Genomic DNA, 9,363 nt, shown 5'->3' on the forward strand with positions numbered 1-9,363 from the left:
CCGCTCCCTTCTCAAGAGTCACCAGTGTCATTAGGAGCCGCCCCCCTGTTTTCCCCTGGAGCAAAACTGTTCCACAGTCTGCTCACTGCCTGCACTTGAGTGCGCTTGCTAATTCATGGCAAAGCTCCTTGGTAGGCTGATGCGCCCTTCTAGACAGCAAAGCTGCACTCTTTTTCTGCTTTAACGCCGTTTCTATTTCTGCACCTCAAGGTACGGGTCAGAAGAGGAGATCAGAGAGAGACACATCATTTGTAAAACTCTCACAAGGTAACTTAGAGTTCGACCTTTTGTGCGGGATGTCATCTAATGACCTGGGATGTCATCTCATGACCTGGGACTTCCAGCTCAAAAACTCAGCTGATGGCACTTCTTGAGCTCCACCCCTTCTCATGATGTCACATTGTGTACCAAAACCCCACCCCATCCTGTGATGTCACTCAGACCACTCCCACAGACCTCCCTCTTCTGCATCTGACATTTAGTCTCTGCAGCTCATACTAAAAAATCATCATAGATCTCATTGCCTGCCTTGGCGGGGAGGGCGGGGTATAAATAAAATTTTATTATTATTATTATTGCTTTTGCTAAACTAAACACAGCACTGCTTTATATCCCATTCAACTCAATTTTGTGAAAGATTGAATCATAGAGTTGGAAGGTACCTCCAGGGTCATCTAGTCCAACCCCATGCACAAGGCAGGAAACTCACAAATACCTTTCCCTAAATTCACACTGGACCGCCTCTCCCCATATGAACTCCCACAGCATCCTCTTTAGCAAAAGCAATGCAATACGGGATGATTTTTCAGTGAAAATGTGTTGAATTTGCCGGAAATTGGAATCTAAAGATCCATTCGGTGGAGCAACACAGCTCTTTTGGAGCCAGTACAGCAGAGAGATTGTGAATTTTGTAAAAACATCGAATTAACCTTTCATAAAGAACTTTGATTTGAAATGGACTATATATAGTATATTTTATCCACTGAGGAGAGAGAGCGGGAGGGAGAGAGGAGGAGAGAGAGGGAGGGAGAAAGAGAGAGAGCTCATACAATACTGCAATTGTCTCCCGCTATGTGGTGTAATATTGGATTGTGATATGAATAGTGAATTTGTATTTCATGTGGAAAATTGAATATTCAGTCCGGATGGATGGTGGATATATTTGTACATCACAGACATAGAATTTACATATATTATGCCTAAGGAATTTATTAAAATTATAGTAATTTCATATTATATACCTGGTGTTCTATGGCATCTTTGAGGGTGCAAGGAATGACAGTCCCTGGAAGTTGCAGAAACATTCTGGGAATGGAATTCCACTCTTGCCCTCCTTGAAGCCAGCCAGGCATCCTTAGGACCAGGGACTATGAAAAGATGTTGAGCAGCAGACCTCAGAGCCCGGGGGTTCATATGGGGAGAGGCAGTCCAGAAGATTTGCAGGCCCCTGGCCATAAAGGGTTGATGCTTTGAGCCAGCTTGTCTCTACTGAATGGACCTGAGATTGGGTGCCTGAGTGAGTATCCTGACTTGGAAACCAACAACCAAAAGGGGAAATGACACTGGCAAGCCACTGCCTGGGAGGGGGGAGAGGAAAAACTAGCAATGCCCAGCTATTTCATGATTTCCTAGACTCAGAGCATTGTATATTTTCAGTTTCTGCTGTGATCCTTGTGTTTTTTCTTGATGTATTATTTTTAAAGTTGTTTTGCCAAATCTCACTACTCCACCTTTCCATTTTAGGCAGACATCTCTTAATGGTGGAGGGGGGGAAGGTTTGGGAAACCTGACCTGGGCTGACGGAGCCCAGCTCCTCACACTGGGCCCTGCCCCCAGTCTCCCCCACACCCTTGTTACCTGAATTGCCCTAAAAATAGGAGTTTGGGGAATTTAGCATGGTGGGCAATCAGGCCACAGTGAGATCTTGAGAACCTATATATACAGAAGGTGTCTGCTTTGGAAATCACCCAATAATGAGGAGATTTGGTCTAATAATAAAAGAGGGTTTACTATAACATACAAGCAAACATACAAGGGTATAAAAGCATACAATATACATACTGGCCTAAGAAAATAGGGTTGAAATAGACAGGGGTAAACACGAGGGTAGACAGGGTAGACTACCTGGTTCAGATGTCCTTACAACAAGAAGATATGGACGTGCATGGCCATGTGCCACGTCTGGTGCACCTTACTTAGAAGAGGGAGGGAGGAACACTCTAGTTACATGTTGCTCAAGCAGAGAGAGAGAGATGAAGCCTTCTCTCCTGTTATAATATTTTTGGAAAGGAGAGAGGTCCTCCCAAAAAAGGGGCTTATTTGTGGGCAGTGTTTAGTCTATTCTGGGTGCCCAGCTCAAGCCAATGAGCAGACCCGACTCTGGTCACCTGAATGGATCTTCAGATAACAATGGGACAGGGGGAGGCTTCAAAGTGGCAGTTTGGGCAAGGGATGGGTGAAGGTATGGGTGGAGGGGATTAAACAAGCTATACAAACTCATCTAAAAGTGACAATAGAGGGCCAAATTGGTACCTAAGGTGACACCCGATCTACACAAAGGACTCTGGCTGAAGCTGGTCTTCCTCTTCTGGCTCTTCTGGCTAGCACCATCCTTTGTCTAAAGTTCCATTTGACAAAGACTTGAGCGATCTGGCAGGATCCACACCTAAGCTAAGCGTGATTGCCTTATGTGGATGTTTGAAACAGCTGTTGAGTACGTGAGGCTTCCGGTTTGGTTTTCATGGAGAATTGACGTGCTTCCCAGTGGGGAGCAGACCAGGCCCTCTATTCTGGACAGAGAAGGTGTTTTAATACCTGTTGTCTATATCTTCTAGGCAAGAGGATGGCCAAGATATGCTTTTGAAATTCTGAGGAAATGTACTTTGCTAACGAGGAATCCCGGGGGGGGGGGGGTCTTTTTGGCTTTGAAGAGTCTCCGGAGAAGGATCGCATTCCAGCATCTATGGAGGGTATCTGGGGTCATTAAATCAACTTAAATTCAACATGTGCCAAGCTTCTTAGGGACTAATTAATCTTGAAGGAGAAACAGACCGGTGTGTTTGAAGGTTGGGACTTCAAAGGTAAAAAGTTCTTTATCTGTTGCTCCGGGACTAATTTGGGAAATATATGGAAGGTAAACGAAGGTCTGGACACTTAAACAACTTGTAATAACAAAGAAGGAGGAGGAGGGGGGAATTTGGGGCTGAGTTAAAAAGCCATAAGGCTTAAAAAAGGCAAAAGCTGAAATTGTTTTGAATACTTGCGGTCACCCCCTCCGAGAGTTGAAGAACTGCAGATCAACAAGACATAACAGGTAATGACGTCTGGGAATATCGTGAGACTTCATAACCATAGAAACGAGACTTTGTGGCAAGAGTAGACAGAAGAGGCCATTAAGGGAATGGAAAATTACTGGTATCCTAAGCCTCTCTAGGACTAAACCATAGAGAAACATCGTTCACCATTTTGGAAAACTACAATTTTTAAAAATTAATATCTGGACTCTGGGGCAAAGGAGGGAGGCGATTTTGGGCTTATCTGAAAGAGTATGCCCTAATCGATAAGACTAGACCATTTAAAAAGAATTTGGTGACTTCAATTGTAAAGCCTATATTTATAATGGGAAGGCAGTGATGTCAGCCCAAAAACTATTACAGACAAGATCCAAGACACTAGAAGAGGGCAAAAAGGCTGATAAAAAAGAACAGATGGATGCCATGGAAGCAAGATTGGCTAAAGTGATTAAAGACTCTATAAGTGAATGTAAGAAGGAATTAAAAAAAGATATAGAAGTTCTCAGTAAAGAGCTTAAAGCAGTATAAAAAAAATCCAAGAAGTTGAAGAGAAAGTGAAAGACCATGATGAAAGAATTAATACAGTGGATTCCACTATTAAAAAATTGCAGGACAAAACGGTACTGCAGGACTGTAAATTAATGGAAAATCAGACACGTTTGGGAGGTGTGCCTGAAAAGGAGGGTGATTTAAGGAAATACATAATAAGGATTATTGCTGAATTTGTTGGAGATGATCTTGATGAGACTAATTACTTTTATGACTATATCTACAGGGTCAATTCAGAATATGCAAGGAAAAACAAACTACCAAGAGATGTGGTGGTGAGATGTGTAACAAGAGACTTGATGTGAAGGATTCTAAGTAAACAATATGAAGGCAAGTTGATTGTGGAAGGCAGTGACGTTAGAATTATGAAAGAATTACCAAAGAAAGTCTTAAGTGACAGAAGATTATATAAGAAACTGACTGATTAACTGAGAGAGTCAAATGAGATATAGATGGATTCTTCCAGAAGGCTTGGGTTTTGAATATAAGGGGCAGAGGATTACCATTACAAGCACTCAGGAGATGGAGAACTTTTGGTGGAGAATAAAGAATTTGGAGGTTCAGATTAAAACAGAAAACCATGATGGATTACAAATTATTATCTTGGAACGTAAATGGACTTAATTCACCACAAAAAAGAAAGGCAACTTTTCATTGTAACAGAAATGCAAAAATGTAACAGAATTTGTCTACAAGAAGTACATATCAAACGATTGGATTATAAATATTTGTGGAATAAGCAACTGGGTGTAGAATTTTATTCATTGGCTAAAGAGAAAAAAAGAGGTGTGTTTTTTTTATGTAAAACAGGATTTGGAACCAAAATTGATGTTTAAGGACGATGATGGTAGATATACTGCAGTGGAACTGATGATGAACCACAAGAAGACTTTGCTATTGGGACTGTATGCTCCTAATAGAGCAAAAGATTCTTTTTTAAAGGATATTATGCTGCAACTTGATCAAGTGATATATGAGCAAATCATGTTAATGGGAGACTTTAATGGTACAGTTAAAAATATTTTGGACAGATCCTGGAAGAAGGGTAACGAAGGTAAACTACCAAAAACTTTTTTTGAATTAGTCAAGCAAGAAAATCTTGTAGGCATTTGGAGAGAGACAAATCCTACAGTCAGAGACTATAGCTCCTTTTCAGCTCGACATAACTCTTTCTCAAGGATTGATATGTTATGGAGTACAAAAAATTTGGGACTTACAACAAAAAAAGAGATTCTTCCGAAAATAAGAGCAGATCATAATCCAATAATGTGGTCTGCAAAACCTATCAAAAAGACCTTAAGATGGCGAATAAATAAAGATTTACTGCAGAAAGATGGGGTAGTAGAATCTCTGCAAAAAGAGACTAAAGCCTTTTTTCAAGTAAATGAAAATGAGGATGTTCAGTACCAAACGGTGTGGGATGCTTATAAAGCAGTGATGAGAGGTATTTTAATCACATTGAATAATAAAGACAAAAAAGCTAAAGAGAAACAAATGACCGACATAAAGGAAGAGATTCAGAAGAAAGAGAGCAAGTTTATAAAGAGACAGGGGAAAAAGAAGATTTTAAAAGAAATTAGAATTCTACAGGACCAATTAAGACATTTGTTAAATAAAGAAGTAGAATGGAACCTAAAAAGGTTTCAACAAAAATCTTTTGAGAGTGCAAATAAAGCTGGAAAATATTTGGCCTGGCAAATGAAAAGAAAAAGGGAAAATAAAATTGTTAATAAAATTATTTTGGGCAACAAAGAAATTGTTCATCAGGAAGGAATTAAAAGAGTTTTATAAGTATTAATGGAAATTTGTATAAAAGTCATGTGGGGGATAAAGGGAAAATAGATGCCTATTTACAGGAAATTAACGCTAAACCCCTAATGGACAATATGAAAAAGATTTTAAATGACCCAATTGGTAAAGAAGAAATTGAAGCGGCAATTAATTCAATGAAGCCAGGAAAGGCTCCGGGTCCTGACGGTTTTACAGCAAGATATTATAAAGTTCTTAAAGAGACTCTACTTCCAAAACTTCAGAAATTGATGAACATTATAAGAATAGATGGAAAGATACCTAATACTTGGAAAGAAGCAGTAATCTCGTTGATACCAAAAGAAGACAGAGATGTGACTAATGTAAAAAATTATAGACCAATTTAATTGTTAAATAATGACTACAAAATATATGCTAGAATTTTAGCGGAATGCCTGAAGCAGCATTTGAACAGTTTTATTAAAAAAGAACAAGCAGGATTTCTCCCCAGGAGGCAACTAAGAGAAAATATCAGAACTGTAATAGTTATAATAGAATATTATGAAAAACACCCTGAAAAAGAAGTAGCTTTGCTTTTTGCTGATGCAGAGAAAGCTTTAGATAATACCCATTGGGACTTTATGTTTGCAGTAATGGAGAAATTTGGACTGGGTGAAGATTTTGTAAGAATGGTAAAGGCAATATATACTGATCAACAAGCAAGACTTTGTATAAATGCAGATTTGACTGAGAAAATAGCAATCGGCAAAGGAACAAGACAAGGGTGCCCTCTATCCCCTTTGATATTCATAATGACTTTGGAAATACTGCTTATGCAAGTTCAAGAAGATAAGGAGAGGGTTTGAAATTGAAAGGCTTTTCTTATAAATACAGAGCGTTTGCAGATGATGTAATGTTTATAAATGAAAACCCAACTCAAGTTACACTGTTGCTGCTCCAAAAAATAAAAGAATATGGTGAACTGGCAGGCTTTTATGTAAATAAACAGAAAACAAAACTTTTGTGTAAAAATATGTCAAAGTCTAAACAGATGGAACTACAAAATTTGACAAATTGTGAGGTGGCCTCTAAAGTAAAGTATTTAGGAGTAGAAATTACAACAAAAACATTGACATTTAAAAACAATTATGAAAAGCTTTGGCGGAAAATTGAAGTGGACTTACAAAAATGGAATAGGTTGAATTTGTCTATCCTGGGCAGAATATCGGCAATAAAAATGAATGTATTACCAAGAATAATGTTCTTGTTTCAAACAATACCAATAGTGAAAGAAGATGAACAATTTTATAAATAGCAGAGGAAACTTTCGGAATTTATATGGGCCAGCAAGAAACCAAGAATTAAGATGAAGATCCTGACAGACGCAAAAGAAAGGGGAGGCTTCCAAGTACCGGATTTTAGACTATATCATGATGCAGTTTGTTTGGTGTGGATTAAGGAGTGGATAGTGTTATTAAACAGGAAATTATTAACACTAGAAGGCCATGGGAAGGTTTTTGGTTGGCATGCATATTTGTGCTATGGGAAAAGTAAAATGGATGGTTTTTTCTCACACCATTATGTAAGAAGTAATTTGCTTAAAACTTGGTTGAAGTACCAAAAATATGGAGATGAGAGGAAACCGCTTTGGATTGTGCCAACAGAAGTAATAAAATTATATTCCGATATTAAGAGAAATAGTTACCATATAAACAATTGTTAAATATATAAGGAGGCAAAGCAGAATTAAAATGGAAAAACTGGATTATAAATTTAATTGGTTTCAATGGTTACAAATTAAAAGTTTGCTGAAGCAGGATATTAGGAATGAAGGAATAAGACAAGAACAAACGGAAATGGAGAAAATGCTGTTTGGCGAGGACGTAAAATTGATTTCAAGAGTGTATAAATTATTACTGAAATGGTCTACAGAGGAAGAAGTGGTAAAGTCTCAAATGATAAAGTGGGCAATTAATATAAACAAGGAAATTCAGATGGAACAATGGGAATATTTATGGAAGAGCTCTATGAAAATATCGACATGTAATAACATAAAAGAAAATTACTACAAAATGTTGTATAGATGGTATATGACACCAAAAAAACTGTCGAAAATAAATAATCAGATGTCTGATCGATGTTGGAAAAGTAAAAAACATGAAGGGTCCTTCTACCATATGTGGTGGACGTGAAATGGCTGTACAATATTGGCAAATGATCCAGCAAGAAATGTCAAAGATTTTGGGATACAAAGTGAAGAAGGCACCAGAAATTTTTTTGTTGGGATTACAAATAGAAAATTTTCCGAAACAAGATAGAATATTACTTTGGTACATGCTTTCAGCTGCACGGACATTGTATGCGCAGTTGTGGAAGCAAAATAAAATTCCAGAAAAATGGGACTGGGTTATCAAAACTATGCACTGGAGTGAAATGGACAAATTAACAAGAATATTAAAGGAACTTGATATGGAAAAAATCAATAATGAATGGCGAAAGTTTCAGAACTATGTGGAAGAACACTGGAGAGTGAAAGGACACTTGGTGATATTTGATAATGGATAACTTGTTTAAAGTAAAGTAATATTAGCTATATTTTAATTTACTGAGATAAGAATTATAGTCAAAACGAGAGTATGAGAATATATCCTGTTCTTTCTTAAAGGATTACAATGAGATAGATAATACGACTTAATTTAATACTATATTGGACTTTTAATCAAATGAGGTAGTAACCATAAAGAATTATAAGTTCCGGGTTTTTTTTCTTTTTAAACAGTTTCTCAAAATGCTAAATTACCTTTATTGCTTGTTATATTGTAAGTAACACCGGGGAAGTTTTGAAGATGGGGAGGTGGAAAAAGTGATGTAGCACATTGATTTTTATTTGAGGAAAGTAACTGAAATAGGGATATAATATGTTGTAGGATAATAAAAATTGGGGGTTTTTACGCAGAAACAGCTGTTGAGTACGTGAACCTCTCGCTTCTCTGTCATGGAGTCTGGCACTGCAGGAAAATGGTCGCTGATGATGTTAGCCCACCAACATGGCTTTCATGGTCAAGGCTGGAAACCAACTGTCTGGACAGTTCCTGACGCCACGGCTTCTTCCACTACAACGGCCGAGATGGCGCACGCACGGAGCGGCTGGGAACCCATCTGTACTCCTTGCTAGCACTCTTCCAGAGATATAGAGTGCAGTTGTAACACTGAGGCTGTTAGCATTCACATAAGTCTCTTAGAAAATAGTAGGTAAAACCCACGTCTTTGAGCAGATGTGTGAGAGTTGCCTCTCCAGGCATCCTGGCAACCAAACCAGTGATCACGGTGTCCATATAAATGAAAAATAGGGGGCCCTCCATCACACCCTGGAACAGCACAGATGCCCTTTTAAAGATTGTTGCAAAACATCTGTATTTGGCCAGATGCCTTTAAAAAGATTTATTGCAAAACCCTGTTTGCCTTCTCAGGGGCTGAGATCACAGGGAGATGAAAGTGAGGGGCAAATGCCACGTCTCGACCACAGCCTGTTTACAATCTATCTCTGCGGCAGCACACTGAAAGCCGGGGGGGACTCGCCTACAGCCTTGTGAAAGCGAGCAATGAATGATTCACAAGGAACACGCCAGCAAGAGAGGATTCAAGGGTGACCAACTGTACCTAGGGCCTGGCATATAGAAAGAAGGGATGCCAGTGCAGCGACGCTCCAATGAGCCATCCTGAAGCAGAGGCACACTCATCACTTGCTTTCTCCAGTTCCAGACCCTGCAAA

Source organism: Heteronotia binoei, chromosome 5 (assembly GCF_032191835.1).
Source record: "Heteronotia binoei isolate CCM8104 ecotype False Entrance Well chromosome 5, APGP_CSIRO_Hbin_v1, whole genome shotgun sequence".
In the NCBI taxonomy this organism is placed as follows: Eukaryota; Metazoa; Chordata; class Lepidosauria; order Squamata; family Gekkonidae; genus Heteronotia; species Heteronotia binoei.